Genomic DNA, 16236 nt, shown 5'->3' with positions numbered 1-16236 from the left:
ACTGTCTAATTCGTTTTGTTTGAAACTAACGTCATTAAAAATTGTCTAAGAAAGTTTTTTTACGTACTAAAAGTGAAAATTATTGAAAAAAAATTGTCTTTTCAAAAAAATTTTTCCAAGACATTTCATACAGTGAAAAATAATTTTTTTTTGCGAAACTGTCTAATTCGTTTTGTTTGAAACTAACGTCATTAAAAATTGTCTAAGAAAGTTTTTTTAAGTACTAAACGTGAAAATTATTGAAAAAAAATTGTCTTTTCAAAAAAATTTTTCTAAGACATTTCCATACAGTGAAAAATAATTTTTTTTTGCGAAACTGTCTAATTCGTTTTGTTTGAAACTAACGTCATTAAAAATTGTCTAAGAAAGTTTTTTTACCTACAAAAAGTGAAAATTATTGAAAAAAAATTTTCTTTTCAAAAAAATTTTTCCAAGACATTTCATACAGTGAAAAATAATTTTTTTTTGCGAAAGTGTCTAATTCGTTTTGTTTGAAACTAACGTCATTAAAAATTGTCTAAGAAAGTTTTTTTACGTACTAAAAGTGAAAATTATTGAAAAAAATTGTCTTTTCAAGAAAAATTTTCAAAAATTTTTCTAAGACATTTCATACAGTGAAAAATAATTTTTTTTTGCGAAACTGTCTAATTCTTTTTGTTTGAAACTAACGTCATTAAAAATTGTCTAAGAAAGTTTTTTTAAGTACTAAAAGTGAAAATTATTGAAAAAAAATTGTCTTTTCAAAAAAATTTTTCTAAGACATTTCATACAGTGAAAAATAATTTTTTTTTGCGAAACTGTCTAATTCGTTTTGTTTGAAACTAACGTCATTAAAAATTGTCTAAGAAAGTTTTTTTACGTACTAAAAGTGAAAATTATTGAAAAAAAATTTTCTTTTCAAAAAAATTTTTCTAAGACACTTCATACAGTGAAAAAATTTTTTTTTTGCGAAACTGTCTAATTCTTTTTGTTTGAAACTAACGTCATTAAAAATTGTCTAAGAAAGTTTTTTTACGTACTAAAAGTGAAAATTATTGAAAAAAAAATGTCTTTTCAAAAAAATTTTTCCAAGACATTTCATACAGTGAAAAATAATTTTTTTTTGCGAAACTGTCTAATTCTTTTTGTTTGAAACTAACGTCATTAAAAATTGTCTAAGAAAGTTTTTTTACGTACTAAAAGTGAAAATTATTGAAAAAAAATTGTCTTTTCAAAAAAATTTTTCTAAGACATTTCATACAGTGAAAAATAATTTTTTTTTGCGAAACTGTCTAATTCTTTTTGTTTGAAACTAACGTCATTACAAATTGTCTAAGAAAGTTTTTTTACGTACTAAAAGTGAACATTATTGAAAAAAATTGTCTTTTCAAAAAAAATTTTCAAAAATTTTTCTAAGACATTTCATTAAGTGAAAAATAATTTTTTTTTGCGAAAGTGTCTAAATCTTTTTGTTTGAAACTAACGTCATTAAAAATTGTCTAAGAAAGTTTTTTTACGTCCTAAAAGTGAAAATTTTTGAAAAAGAAATGTCTTTTGAAAAAAATTTTTCTAAGACATTTCATACAGTGAAAAATAATTTTTTTTTGCGAAACTATCCAATTCTTTTTGTTTGAAACTAACGTCATTAAAAATTGTCTAAGAAAGTTTTTTTACGTACTAAAAGTGAAAATTATTGAAAAAAAATTTTCTTTTCAAAAAAATTTTCTAAGACATTTCATACAGTGAAAAATAATTTTTTTTTGCGAAACTGTCTAATTCGTTTTGTTTGAAACTAACGTCATTAAAAATTGTCTAAGAAAGTTTTTTGACGTACTAAAAGTGAAAATTATTGAAAAAAAATTTTCTTTTCAAAAAAATTTTTCCAAGACATTTCATACAGTGAAAAATAATTTTTTTTTGCGAAACTGTCTAATTCTTTTTGTTTGAAACTAACGTCATTAAAAATTGTCTAAGAAAGTTTTTTTACGTACTAAAAGTGAAAATTATTGAAAAAAAATTGTCTTTTCAAAAAAAGTTTTTCTAAGACATTTCATACAGTGAAAAATAATTATTTTTTGCGAAACTGTCTAATTCTTTTTGTTTGAAACTAACGTCATTAAAAATTGTCTAAGAAAGTTTTTTTAAGTACTAAAAGTGAAAATTATTGAAAAAAAATTTTCTTTTCAAAAAAATTTTTCTAAGACATTTCATACAGTGAAAAATAATTTTTTTTTGCGAAACTGTCCAATTTTTTTTGTTTGAAACTAACATTAAAAATTGTCTAAGAAAGTTTTTTTACGTACTAAAAGTGAAAATTATTGAAAAAAAATTGTCTTTTCAAAAAAATTTTTCCAAGACATTTCATACAGTGAAAAATAATTTTTTTTTGCGAAACTGTCTAATTCTTTTTGTTTGAATCTAACGTCATTAAAAATTGTCTAAGAAAGTTTTTTTACGTACTAAAAGTGAAAATAATTGAAAAAAAATTGTCTTTTCAAGAAAAATTTTCAAAAATTTTTTTAAGACATTTCATACAGTGAAAAATAATTTTTTTTTGCGAAACTGTCTAATTCTTTTTGTTTGAAACTAACGTCATTAAAAATTGTCTAAGAAAGTTTTTTTACGTATTAAAAGTGAAAATTATTGAAAAAAAGATTTCTTTTCAAAAAAAATTTTCAAAGACATTTCATACAGTGAAAAATAATTTTTTTTTGCGAAACTGTCTAATTCTTTTTGTTTGAAACTAACGTCATTAAAAATTGTCTAAGAAAGTTTTTTTAAGTACTAAAAGTGAAAATTATTGAAAAAAAATTGTCTTTTCAAAAAAATTTTTCTAAGACATTTCATACAGTGAAAAATAATTTTTTTTTGCGAAACCGTCTAATTCTTTTTGTTTGAAACAAACGTCATTAAAACATGTTTAAGAAAGTTTTTTTACGAACTAAAAGTGAAAATTATTGAAAAAAATTTGTCTTTTTAAAAAAAATTTTCTAAGACATTTCATACAGTGAAAAATAATTTTTTTTGCGAAACTATCCAATTCGTTTTGTTTGAAACTAACGTCATTAAAAATTGTCTAAGAAAGTTTTTTTACGTACTGAAAGTGAAAATTATTGAAAAAAATTTTCTTTTCAAAAAAAATTTTCAAAAAATTTTCTAAGACATTTCATACAGTGAAAAATAATTTTTTTTTGCGAACCCGTCTAATTCTTTTTGTTTGAAACTAACGTCATTAAAAATTGTTTAAGAAAGTTTTTTTATGTACTAAAAGTGAAAATTATTAAAAAAAACTTGTCTTTTCAAAAAAATTTTTCTAAGACATTTCATACAGTAAAAAATAACTTTTTTTTGCGAAACTATCCAATTCTTTTTGTTTGAAACTTACGTCATTAAAAATTGTCTAAGAAAGTTTTTTTACGTACTAAAAGTGAAAATTATTGAAAAAAATTTTCTTTTCAAGAAAAATTTTCAAAAACTTTTCTAAGACATTTCATACAGTGAAAAATTATTTTTTTTTGCGAAACTGTCTAATTCTTTTTGTTTGAAACTAACGTCATTAAAAATTGTCTAAGAAAGTTTTTTTACGTACTAAAAGTGAAAATTATTGAAAAAAATTTTCTTTTCAAGAAAAATTTTCAAAAATTTTTCCAAGACATTTCATACAGTGAAAAATAATTTTTTTTTGCGAAACTGTCTAATTCATTTTGTTTGAAACTAACGTCATTAAAAATTGTCTAAGAAAGTTTTTTTAAGTACTAAACGTGAAAATTATTGAAAAAAAATTGTCTTTTCAAAAAAATTTTTCTAAGACATTTCATACAGTGAAAAATAATTTTTTTTTGCGAAACTGTCTAATTCGTTTTGTTTGAAACTAACGTCATTAAAAATTGTCTAAGAAAGTTTTTTTACGTACTAAAAGTGAAAATTATTGAAAAAAAATTTTCTTTTCAAAAAAATTTTTCCAAGACATTTCATACAGTGAAAAATAATTTTTTTTTGCTAAACTGTCTAATTCTTTTTGTTTGAAACTAACGTCATTAAAAATGGTCTAAGAAAGTTTTTTTACGTACTAAAAGTGAAAATTATTGAAAAAAAATTGTCTTTTCAAAAAAAGTTTTTCTAAGACATTTCATACAGTGAAAAATAATTATTTTTTGCGAAACTGTCTAATTCTTTTTGTTTGAAACTAACGTCATTAAAAATTGTCTAAGAAAGTTTTTTTAAGTACTAAAAGTGAAAATTATTGAAAAAAAATTGTCTTTTCAAAAAAGTTTTTCTAAGACATTTCATACAGTGAAAAATAATTTTTTTTTGCGAAACTGTCCAATTTTTTTTGTTTGAAACTAACGTCATTAAAAATTGTCTAAGAAAGTTTTTTTACGTACTAAAAGTGAAAATTATTGAAAAAAAATTGTCTTTTCAAAAAAATTTTTCCAAGACATTTCATACAGTGAAAAATAATTTTTTTTTGGGAAACTGTCTAATTCGTTTTGTTTGAAACTAACGTCATTAAAAATTGTCTAAGAAAGTTTTTTTACGTACTAAAAGTGAAAATTATTGAAAAAAAATTGTCTTTTCAAAAAAATTTTTCTAAGACATTTCATACAGTGAAAAATAATTTTTTTTTGCGAAACTGTCTAATTCGTTTTGTTTGAAACTAACGTCATTAAAAATTGTCTAAGAAAGTTTTTTTACGTACTAAAAGTGAAAATTATTGAAAAAAAATTTTCTTTTCAAAAAAATTTTTCCAAGACATTTCATACAGTGAAAAATAGTTTTTTTTTGCGAAACTGTCTAATTCTTTTTGTTTGAATCTAACGTCATTAAAAATTGTCTAAGAAAGTTTTTTTACGTACTAAAAGTGAAAATAATTGAAAAAAAATTGTCTTTTCAAGAAAAATTTTCAAAAATTTTTTTAAGACATTTCATACAGTGAAAAATAATTTTTTTTTGCGAAACTGTCTAATTCTTTTTGTTTGAAACTAACGTCATTAAAAATTGTCTAAGAAAGTTTTTTTACGTATTAAAAGTGAAAATTATTGAAAAAAAGATTTCTTTTCAAAAAAAATTTTCAAAGACATTTCATACAGTGAAAAATAATTTTTTTTTGCGAAACTGTCTAATTCTTTTTGTTTGAAACTAACGTCATTAAAAATTGTCTAAGAAAGTTTTTTTAAGTACTAAAAGTGAAAATTATTGAAAAAAAATTGTCTTTTCAAAAAAATTTTTCTAAGACATTTCATACAGTGAAAAATAATTTTTTTTTGTGAAACTGTCTAATTCGTTTTGTTTGAAACTAACGTCATTAAAAATTGTCTAAGAAAGTTTTTTTACGTACTAAAAGTGAAAATTATTGAAAAAAAATTGTCTTTTCAAAAAAATTTTTCTAAGACATTTCATACAGTGAAAAATAATTTTTTTTTGCGAAACTGTCTAATTCGTTTTGTTTGAAACTAACGTCATTAAAAATTGTCTAAGAAAGTTTTTTTACGTACTAAAAGTGAAAATTATTGAAAAAAAATTTTCTTTTCAAAAAAATTTTTCCAAGACATTTCATACAGTGAAAAATAGTTTTTTTTTGCGAAACTGTCTAATTCTTTTTGTTTGAATCTAACGTCATTAAAAATTGTCTAAGAAAGTTTTTTTACGTACTAAAAGTGAAAATAATTGAAAAAAAATTGTCTTTTCAAGAAAAATTTTCAAAAATTTTTTTAAGACATTTCATACAGTGAAAAATAATTTTTTTTTGCGAAACTGTCTAATTCTTTTTGTTTGAAACTAACGTCATTAAAAATTGTCTAAGAAAGTTTTTTTACGTATTAAAAGTGAAAATTATTGAAAAAAAGATTTCTTTTCAAAAAAAATTTTCAAAGACATTTCATACAGTGAAAAATAATTTTTTTTTGCGAAACTGTCTAATTCTTTTTGTTTGAAACTAACGTCATTAAAAATTGTCTAAGAAAGTTTTTTTAAGTACTAAAAGTGAAAATTATTGAAAAAAAATTGTCTTTTCAAAAAAATTTTTCTAAGACATTTCATACAGTGAAAAATAATTTTTTTTTGTGAAACTGTCTAATTCGTTTTGTTTGAAACTAACGTCATTAAAAATTGTCTAAGAAAGTTTTTTTACGTACTAAAAGTGAAAATTATTGAAAAAAAATTTTCTTTTCAAAAAAATTTTTCTAAGACATTTCATACAGTGAAAAATAATTTTTTTTTGCGAAACTGTCTAATTCTTTTTGTTTGAAACTAACGTCATTAAAAATTGTCTAAGAAAGTTTTTTTACGTACTAAAAGTGAAAATTATTGAAAAAAAATTGTCTTTTCAAAAAAATTTTTCTAAGACATTTCATACAGTGAAAAATAATTTTTTTTTGCGAAACTGTCTAATTCTTTTTGTTTGAAACTAACGTCATTAAAAATTGTCTAAGAAAGTTTTTTTAAGTACTAAAAGTGAAAATTATTGAAAAAAAATTGTCTTTTCAAAAAAATTTTTCTAAGACATTTCATACAGTGAAAAATAATTTTTTTTTGTGAAACTGTCTAATTCGTTTTGTTTGAAACTAACGTCATTAAAAATTGTCTAAGAAAGTTTTTTACGTACTAAAAGTGAAAATTATTGAAAAAAAATTTTCTTTTCAAAAAAATTTTTCTAAGACATTTCATACAGTGAAAAATAATTTTTTTTTGCGAAACTGTCTAATTCACTTTGTTTGAAACTAACGTCATTAAAAATTGTCTAAGAAAGTTTTTTTACGTACTAAAAGTGAAAATTATTGAAAAAAAATTGTCTTTTAAAAAAATTTTTCTAAGACATTTCATACAGTGAAAAATAATTTTTTTTTGCGAAACTGTCTAATTCTTTTTGTTTGAAACTAACGTCATTAAAAATTGTCTAAGAAAGTTTTTTTACGAACTAAAAGTGAAAATTATTGAAAAAAATTGTCTTTTCAAGAAAAATTTTCAAAAATTTTTCTAAGACATTTCATACAGTGAAAAATAATTTTTTTTTGCGAAACTGTCTAATTCTTTTTGTTTGAAACTAACGTCATTAAAAATTGTCTAAGAAAGTTTTTTTAAGTACTAAAAGTGAAAATTATTGAAAAAAAATTGTCTTTTCAAAAAAATTTTTCTAAGACATTTCATACAGTGAAAAATAATTTTTTTTTGCGAAACTGTCTAATTCGTTTTGTTTGAAACTAACGTCATTAAAAATTGTCCAAGAAAGTTTTTTTACGTACTAAAAGTGAAAATTATTGAAAAAAAATTTTCTTTTCAAAAAAATTTTTCTAAGACATTTCATACAGTGAAAAATATTTTTTTTTGCGAAACTGTCTAATTCTTTTTGTTTGAAACTAACGTCATTAAAAATTGTCTAAGAAAGTTTTTTTACGTACTAAACGTGAAAATTATTGAAAAAAAAATGTCTTTTCAAAAAAAGTTTTCCAAGACATTTCATACAGTGAAAAATAATTTTTTTTTGCTAAACTGTCTAATTCTTTTTGTTTGAAACTAACGTCATTAAAAATGGTCTAAGAAAGTTTTTTTACGTACTAAAAGTGAAAATTATTGAAAAAAAATTGTCTTTTCAAAAAAAGTTTTTCTAAGACATTTCATACAGTGAAAAATAATTATTTTTTGCGAAACTGTCTAATTCTTTTTGTTTGAAACTAACGTCATTAAAAATTGTCTAAGAAAGTTTTTTTAAGTACTAAAAGTGAAAATTATTGAAAAAAAATTGTCTTTTCAAAAAAGTTTTTCTAAGACATTTCATACAGTGAAAAATAATTTTTTTTTGCGAAACTGTCTAATTCTTTTTGTTTGAAACTAACGTCATTAAAAATTGTCTAAGAAAGTTTTTTTAAGTACTAAAAGTGAAAATTATTGAAAAAAAATTGTCTTTTCAAAAAAATTTTTCTAAGACATTTCATACAGTGAAAAATAATTTTTTTTTGTGAAACTGTCTAATTCGTTTTGTTTGAAACTAACGTCATTAAAAATTGTCTAAGAAAGTTTTTTACGTACTAAAAGTGAAAATTATTGAAAAAAAATTTTCTTTTCAAAAAAATTTTTCTAAGACATTTCATACAGTGAAAAATAATTTTTTTTTGCGAAACTGTCTAATTCACTTTGTTTGAAACTAACGTCATTAAAAATTGTCTAAGAAAGTTTTTTTACGTACTAAAAGTGAAAATTATTGAAAAAAAATTGTCTTTTCAAAAAATTTTTCTAAGACATTTCATACAGTGAAAAATAATTTTTTTTTGCGAAACTGTCTAATTCTTTTTGTTTGAAACTAACGTCATTAAAAATTGTCTAAGAAAGTTTTTTTACGAACTAAAAGTGAAAATTATTGAAAAAAATTGTCTTTTCAAGAAAAATTTTCAAAAATTTTTCTAAGACATTTCATACAGTGAAAAATAATTTTTTTTTGCGAAACTGTCTAATTCTTTTTGTTTGAAACTAACGTCATTAAAAATTGTCTAAGAAAGTTTTTTTAAGTACTAAAAGTGAAAATTATTGAAAAAAAATTGTCTTTTCAAAAAAATTTTTCTAAGACATTTCATACAGTGAAAAATAATTTTTTTTTGCGAAACTGTCTAATTCGTTTTGTTTGAAACTAACGTCATTAAAAATTGTCCAAGAAAGTTTTTTTACGTACTAAAAGTGAAAATTATTGAAAAAAAATTTTCTTTTCAAAAAAATTTTTCTAAGACATTTCATACAGTGAAAAATATTTTTTTTTGCGAAACTGTCTAATTCTTTTTGTTTGAAACTAACGTCATTAAAAATTGTCTAAGAAAGTTTTTTTACGTACTAAACGTGAAAATTATTGAAAAAAAAATGTCTTTTCAAAAAAATTTTTCCAAGACATTTCATACAGTGAAAAATAATTTTTTTTTGCGAAACTGTCTAATTCTTTTTGTTTGAAACTAACGTCATTAAAAATTGTCTAAGAAAGTTTTTTTACGTATTAAATTGAAAATTATTTAAAAAAAATTGTCTTTTCAAAAAAATTTTTCTAAGACATTTCATACAGTGAAAAATAATTTTTTTTTGCGAAACTATCCAATTCTTTTTGTTTGAAACTAACGTCATTAAAAATTGTCTAAGAAAGTTTTTTTACGTACTAAAAGTGAAAATTATTGAAAAAAATTTTCTTTTCAAGAAAAATTTTCAAAAATTTTTCTAAGACATTTCATACAGTGAAAAATAATTTTTTTTTGCGAAACTGTCTAATTCTTTTTGTTTGAAACTAACGTCATTAAAAATTGTCTAAGAAAGTTTTTTTACGTACTAAAAGTGAAAATTATTGAAAAAAATTTTCTTTTCAAGAAAAATTTTCAAAAATTTTTCCAAGACATTTCATACAGTGAAAAATAATTTTTTTTTGCGAAGCTGTCTAATTCGTTTTGTTTGAAACTAACGTCATTAAAAATTGTCTAAGAAAGTTTTTTTAAGTAATAAACGTGAAAATTATTGAAAAAAAATTGTCTTTTCAAAAAAATTTTTCTAAGACATTTCATACGGGGAAAAATAATTTTTTTTTGCGAAACTGTCTAATTCGTTTTGTTTGAAACTAACGTCATTAAAAATTGTCTAAGAAAGTTTTTTTACGTACTAAAAGTGAAAATTATTGAAAAAAAATTTTCTTTTCAAAAAAATTTTTCCAAGACATTTCATACAGTGAAAAATAATTTTTTTTTGCGAAACTGTCTAATTCTTTTTGTTTGAAACTAACGTCATTAAAAATTGTCTAAGAAAGTTTTTTTACGTACTAAAAGTGAAAATTATTGAAAAAAAATTGTCTTTTCAAAAAAATTTTTCTAAGACATTTCATACAGTGAAAAATAATTTTTTTTTGCGAAACTGTCTAATTCTTTTTGTTTGAAACTAACGTCATTAAAAATTGTCTAAGAAAGTTTTTTTAAGTACTAAAAGTGAAAATTATTGAAAAAAAATTTTCTTTTCAAAAAAATTTTTCTAAGACATTTCATACAGTGAAAAATAATTTTTTTTTGCGAAACTGTCCAATTTTTTTTGTTTGAAACTAACGTCATTAAAAATTGTCTAAGAAAGTTTTTTTACGTACTAAAAGTGAAAATTATTGAAAAAAAATTGTCTTTTCAAAAAAATTTTTCCAAGACATTTCATACAGTGAAAAATAATTTTTTTTTGGGAAACTGTCTAATTCTTTTTGTTTGAAACTAACGTCATTAAAAATTGTCTAAGAAAGTTTTTTTACGTACTAAAAGTGAAAATTATTGAAAAAAAATTGTCTTTTCAAAAAAATTTTTCTAAGACATTTCATACAGTGAAAAATGATTTTTTTTTGCGAAACTGTCTAATTCGTTTTGTTTGAAACTAACGTCATTAAAAATTGTCTAAGAAAGTTTTTTTACGTACTAAAAGTGAAAATTATTGAAAAAAAATTGTCTTTTCAAAAAAATTTTTCCAAGACATTTCATACAGTGAAAAATAATTTTTTTTTGCGAAACTGTCTAATTCGTTTTGTTTGAAACTAACGTCATTAAAAATTGTCTAAGAAAGTTTTTTTAAGTACTAAACGTGAAAATTATTGAAAAAAAATTGTCTTTTCAAAAAAATTTTTCTAAGACATTTCCATACAGTGAAAAATAATTTTTTTTTGCGAAACTGTCTAATTCGTTTTGTTTGAAACTAACGTCATTAAAAATTGTCTAAGAAAGTTTTTTTACCTACAAAAAGTGAAAATTATTGAAAAAAAATTTTCTTTTCAAAAAAATTTTTCCAAGACATTTCATACAGTGAAAAATAATTTTTTTTTGCGAAAGTGTCTAATTCGTTTTGTTTGAAACTAACGTCATTAAAAATTGTCTAAGAAAGTTTTTTTACGTACTAAAAGTGAAAATTATTGAAAAAAATTGTCTTTTCAAGAAAAATTTTCAAAAATTTTTCTAAGACATTTCATACAGTGAAAAATAATTTTTTTTTGCGAAACTGTCTAATTCTTTTTGTTTGAAACTAACGTCATTAAAAATTGTCTAAGAAAGTTTTTTTAAGTACTAAAAGTGAAAATTATTGAAAAAAAATTGTCTTTTCAAAAAAATTTTTCTAAGACATTTCATACAGTGAAAAATAATTTTTTTTTGCGAAACTGTCTAATTCGCTTTGTTTGAAACTAACGTCATTAAAAATTGTCTAAGAAAGTTTTTTTACGTACTAAAAGTGAAAATTATTGAAAAAAAATTTTCTTTTCAAAAAAATTTTTCTAAGACACTTCATACAGTGAAAAAATTTTTTTTTTGCTAAACTGTCTAATTCTTTTTGTTTGAAACTAACGTCATTAAAAATTGTCTAAGAAAGTTTTTTTACGTACTAAAAGTGAAAATTATTGAAAAAAAAATGTCTTTTCAAAAAAATTTTTCCAAGACATTTCATACAGTGAAAAATAATTTTTTTTTGCGAAACTGTCTAATTCTTTTTGTTTGAAACTAACGTCATTAAAAATTGTCTAAGAAAGTTTTTTTACGTACTAAAAGTGAAAATTATTGAAAAAAAATTGTCTTTTCAAAAAAATTTTTCTAAGACATTTCATACAGTGAAAAATAATTTTTTTTTGCGAAACTGTCTAATTCTTTTTGTTTGAAACTAACGTCATTACAAATTGTCTAAGAAAGTTTTTTTACGTACTAAAAGTGAACATTATTGAAAAAAATTGTCTTTTCAAAAAAAATTTTCAAAAATTTTTCTAAGACATTTCATTAAGTGAAAAATAATTTTTTTTTGCGAAAGTGTCTAAATCTTTTTGTTTGAAACTAACGTCATTAAAAATTGTCTAAGAAAGTTTTTTTACGTCCTAAAAGTGAAAATTTTTGAAAAAGAAATGTCTTTTGAAAAAAATTTTTCTAAGACATTTCATACAGTGAAAAATAATTTTTTTTTGCGAAACTATCCAATTCTTTTTGTTTGAAACTAACGTCATTAAAAATTGTCTAAGAAAGTTTTTTTACGTACTAAAAGTGAAAATTATTGAAAAAAAATTTTCTTTTCAAAAAAATTTTTCTAAGACACTTCATACAGTGAAAAAATTTTTTTTTTGCGAAACTGTCTAATTCTTTTTGTTTGAAACTAACGTCATTAAAAATTGTCTAAGAAAGTTTTTTTACGTACTAAAAGTGAAAATTATTGAAAAAAAAATGTCTTTTCAAAAAAATTTTTCCAAGACATTTCATACAGTGAAAAATAATTTTTTTTTGCGAAACTGTCTAATTCTTTTTGTTTGAAACTAACGTCATTAAAAATTGTCTAAGAAAGTTTTTTTACGTACTAAAAGTGAAAATTATTGAAAAAAAATTGTCTTTTCAAAAAAATTTTTCTAAGACATTTCATACAGTGAAAAATAATTTTTTTTTGCGAAACTGTCTAATTCTTTTTGTTTGAAACTAACGTCATTACAAATTGTCTAAGAAAGTTTTTTTAAGTACTAAAAGTGAAAATTATTGAAAAAAAATTTTCTTTTCAAAAAAATTTTTCTAAGACATTTCATACAGTGAAAAATAATTTTTTTTTGCGAAACTGTCCAATTTTTTTTGTTTGAAACTAACATTAAAAATTGTCTAAGAAAGTTTTTTTACGTACTAAAAGTGAAAATTATTGAAAAAAAATTGTCTTTTCAAAAAAATTTTTCCAAGACATTTCATACAGTGAAAAATAATTTTTTTTTGCGAAACTGTCTAATTCTTTTTGTTTGAATCTAACGTCATTAAAAATTGTCTAAGAAAGTTTTTTTACGTACTAAAAGTGAAAATAATTGAAAAAAAATTGTCTTTTCAAGAAAAATTTTCAAAAATTTTTTTAAGACATTTCATACAGTGAAAAATAATTTTTTTTTGCGAAACTGTCTAATTCTTTTTGTTTGAAACTAACGTCATTAAAAATTGTCTAAGAAAGTTTTTTTACGTATTAAAAGTGAAAATTATTGAAAAAAAGATTTCTTTTCAAAAAAAATTTTCAAAGACATTTCATACAGTGAAAAATAATTTTTTTTTGCGAAACTGTCTAATTCTTTTTGTTTGAAACTAACGTCATTAAAAATTGTCTAAGAAAGTTTTTTTAAGTACTAAAAGTGAAAATTATTGAAAAAAAATTGTCTTTTCAAAAAAATTTTTCTAAGACATTTCATACAGTGAAAAATAATTTTTTTTTGTGAAACTGTCTAATTCGTTTTGTTTGAAACTAACGTCATTAAAAATTGTCTAAGAAAGTTTTTTTACGTACTAAAATTGAAAATTATTGAAAAAAAATTGTCTTTTCAAAAAAATTTTTCTAAGACATTTCATACAGTGAAAAATAATTTTTTTTTGCGAAACTATCCAATTCTTTTTGTTTGAAACTAACGTCATTAAAAATTGTCTAAGAAAGTTTTTTTACGTACTAAAAGTGAAAATTATTGAAAAAAATTTTCTTTTCAAGAAAAATTTTCAAAAATTTTTCTAAGACATTTCATACAGTGAAAAATAATTTTTTTTTGCGAAACTGTCTAATTCGTTTTGTTTGAAACTAACGTCATTAAAAATTGTCTAAGAAAGTTTTTTTAAGTACTAAACGTGAAAATTATTGAAAAAAAATTGTCTTTTCAAAAAAATTTTTCTAAGACATTTCATACAGTGAAAAATAATTTTTTTTTGCGAAACTGTCTAATTCGTTTTGTTTGAAACAAACGTCATTAAAAATTGTCTAAGAAAGTTTTTTTACGTACTAAAAGTGAAAATTATTGAAAAAAAATTTTCTTTTCAAAAAAACTTTTCCAAGACATTTCATACAGTGAAAAATAATTTTTTTTTGCGAAACTGTCTAATTCTTTTTGTTTGAAACTAACGTCATTAAAAATTGTCTAAGAAAGTTTTTTTACGTACTAAAAGTGAAAATTATTGAAAAATAATTGTCTTTTCAAAAAAACTTTTCTAAGACATTTCATACAGTGAAAAATAATTTTTTTTTGCGAAACTGTCCAATTCTTTTTGTTTGAAACTAACGTCATTAAAAATTGTCTAAGAAAGTTTTTTTACGTACTAAAAGTGAAAATTATTGAAAAAAAATTTTCTTTTCAAAAAAATTTTTCCAAAACATTTCATACAGTGAAAAATAATTTTTTTTTGGGAAACTGTCTAATTCTTTTTGTTTGAAACTAACGTCATTAAAAATTGTCTAAGAAAGTTTTTTTACGTACTAAAAGTGAAAATTATTGAAAAAAAATTGTCTTTTCAAAAAAAGTTTTTCTAAGACATTTCATACAGTGAAAAATGATTTTTTTTTGCGAAACTGTCTAATTCGTTTTGTTTGAAACTAACGTCATTAAAAATTGTCTAAGAAAGTTTTTTTACGTACTAAAAGTGAAAATTATTGAAAAAAAATTGTCTTTTCAAAAAAATTTTTCCAAGACATTTCATACAGTGAAAAATAATTTTTTTTTGCGAAACTGTCTAATTCGTTTTGTTTGAAACTAACGTCATTAAAAATTGTCTAAGAAAGTTTTTTTAAGTACTAAACGTGAAAATTATTGAAAAAAAATTGTCTTTTCAAAAAAATTTTTCTAAGACATTTCCATACAGTGAAAAATAATTTTTTTTTGCGAAACTGTCTAATTCTTTTTGTTTGAAACTAACGTCATTAAAAATTGTCTAAGAAAGTTTTTTTACGTACTAAAAGTGAAAATTATTGAAAAAAAATTTTCTTTTCAAAAAAATTTTTCCAAGACATTTCATACAGTGAAAAATAATTTTTTTTTGCGAAAGTGTCTAATTCGTTTTGTTTGAAACTAACGTCATTAAAAATTGTCTAAGAAAGTTTTTTTACGTACTAAAAGTGAAAATTATTGAAAAAAATTGTCTTTTCAAGAAAAATTTTCAAAAATTTTTCTAAGACATTTCATACAGTGAAAAATAATTTTTTTTTGCGAAACTGTCTAATTCTTTTTGTTTGAAACTAACGTCATTAAAAATTGTCTAAGAAAGTTTTTTTAAGTACTAAAAGTGAAAATTATTGAAAAAAAATTGTCTTTTCAAAAAAATTTTTCTAAGACATTTCATACAGTGAAAAATAATTTTTTTTTGCGAAACTGTCTAATTCGTTTTGTTTGAAACTAACGTCATTAAAAATTGTCTAAGAAAGTTTTTTTACGTACTAAAAGTGAAAATTATTGAAAAAAAATTTTCTTTTCAAAAAAATTTTTCTAAGACACTTCATACAGTGAAAAAATTTTTTTTTTGCGAAACTGTCTAATTCTTTTTGTTTGAAACTAACGTCATTAAAAATTGTCTAAGAAAGTTTTTTTACGTACTAAAAGTGAAAATTATTGAAAAAAAAATGTCTTTTCAAAAAAATTTTTCCAAGACATTTCATACAGTGAAAAATAATTTTTTTTTGCGAAACTGTCTAATTCTTTTTGTTTGAAACTAACGTCATTAAAAATTGTCTAAGAAAGTTTTTTTACGTACTAAAACTGAAAATTATTGAAAAAAAATTGTCTTTTCAAAAAAATTTTTCTAAGACATTTCATACAGTGAAAAATAATTTTTTTTTGCGAAACTGTCTAATTCTTTTTGTTTGAAACTAACGTCATTACAAATTGTCTAAGAAAGTTTTTTACGTACTAAAAGTGAACATTATTGAAAAAAATTGTCTTTTCAAAAAAAATTTTCAAAAATTTTTCTAAGACATTTCATACAGTGAAAAATAATTTTTTTTTGCGAAAGTGTCTAAATCTTTTTGTTTGAAACTAACGTCATTAAAAATTGTCTAAGAAAGTTTTTTTACGTCCTAAAAGTGAAAATTTTTGAAAAAGAAATGTCTTTTGAAAAAAATTTTTCTAAGACATTTCATACAGTGAAAAATAATTTTTTTTTGCGAAACTATCCAATTCTTTTTGTTTGAAACTAACGTCATTAAAAATTGTCTAAGAAAGTTTTTTTACGTACTAAAAGTGAAAATTATTGAAAAAAAATTTTCTTTTCAAAAAAATTTTCTAAGACATTTCATACAGTGAAAAATAATTTTTTTTTGCGAAACTGTCTAATTCGTTTTGTTTGAAACTAACGTCATTAAAAATTGTCTAAGAAAGTTTTTTTACGTACTAAAAGTGAAAATTATTGAAAAAAAATTTTCTTTTCAAAAAAATTTTTCCAAGACATTTCATACAGTGAAAAATAATTTTTTTTTGCGAAACTGTCTAATTCTTTTTGTTTGAAACTAACGTCATTAAAAATTGTCTAAGAA

This window comes from Aplidium turbinatum, chromosome 12, assembly GCF_918807975.1.
Source record: "Aplidium turbinatum chromosome 12, kaAplTurb1.1, whole genome shotgun sequence".
NCBI lineage: Eukaryota > Metazoa > Chordata > Ascidiacea > Aplousobranchia > Polyclinidae > Aplidium > Aplidium turbinatum.
The sequence above is the reverse complement of the archived record's forward strand: the minus strand, read 5'-3'. Positions refer to the sequence as shown.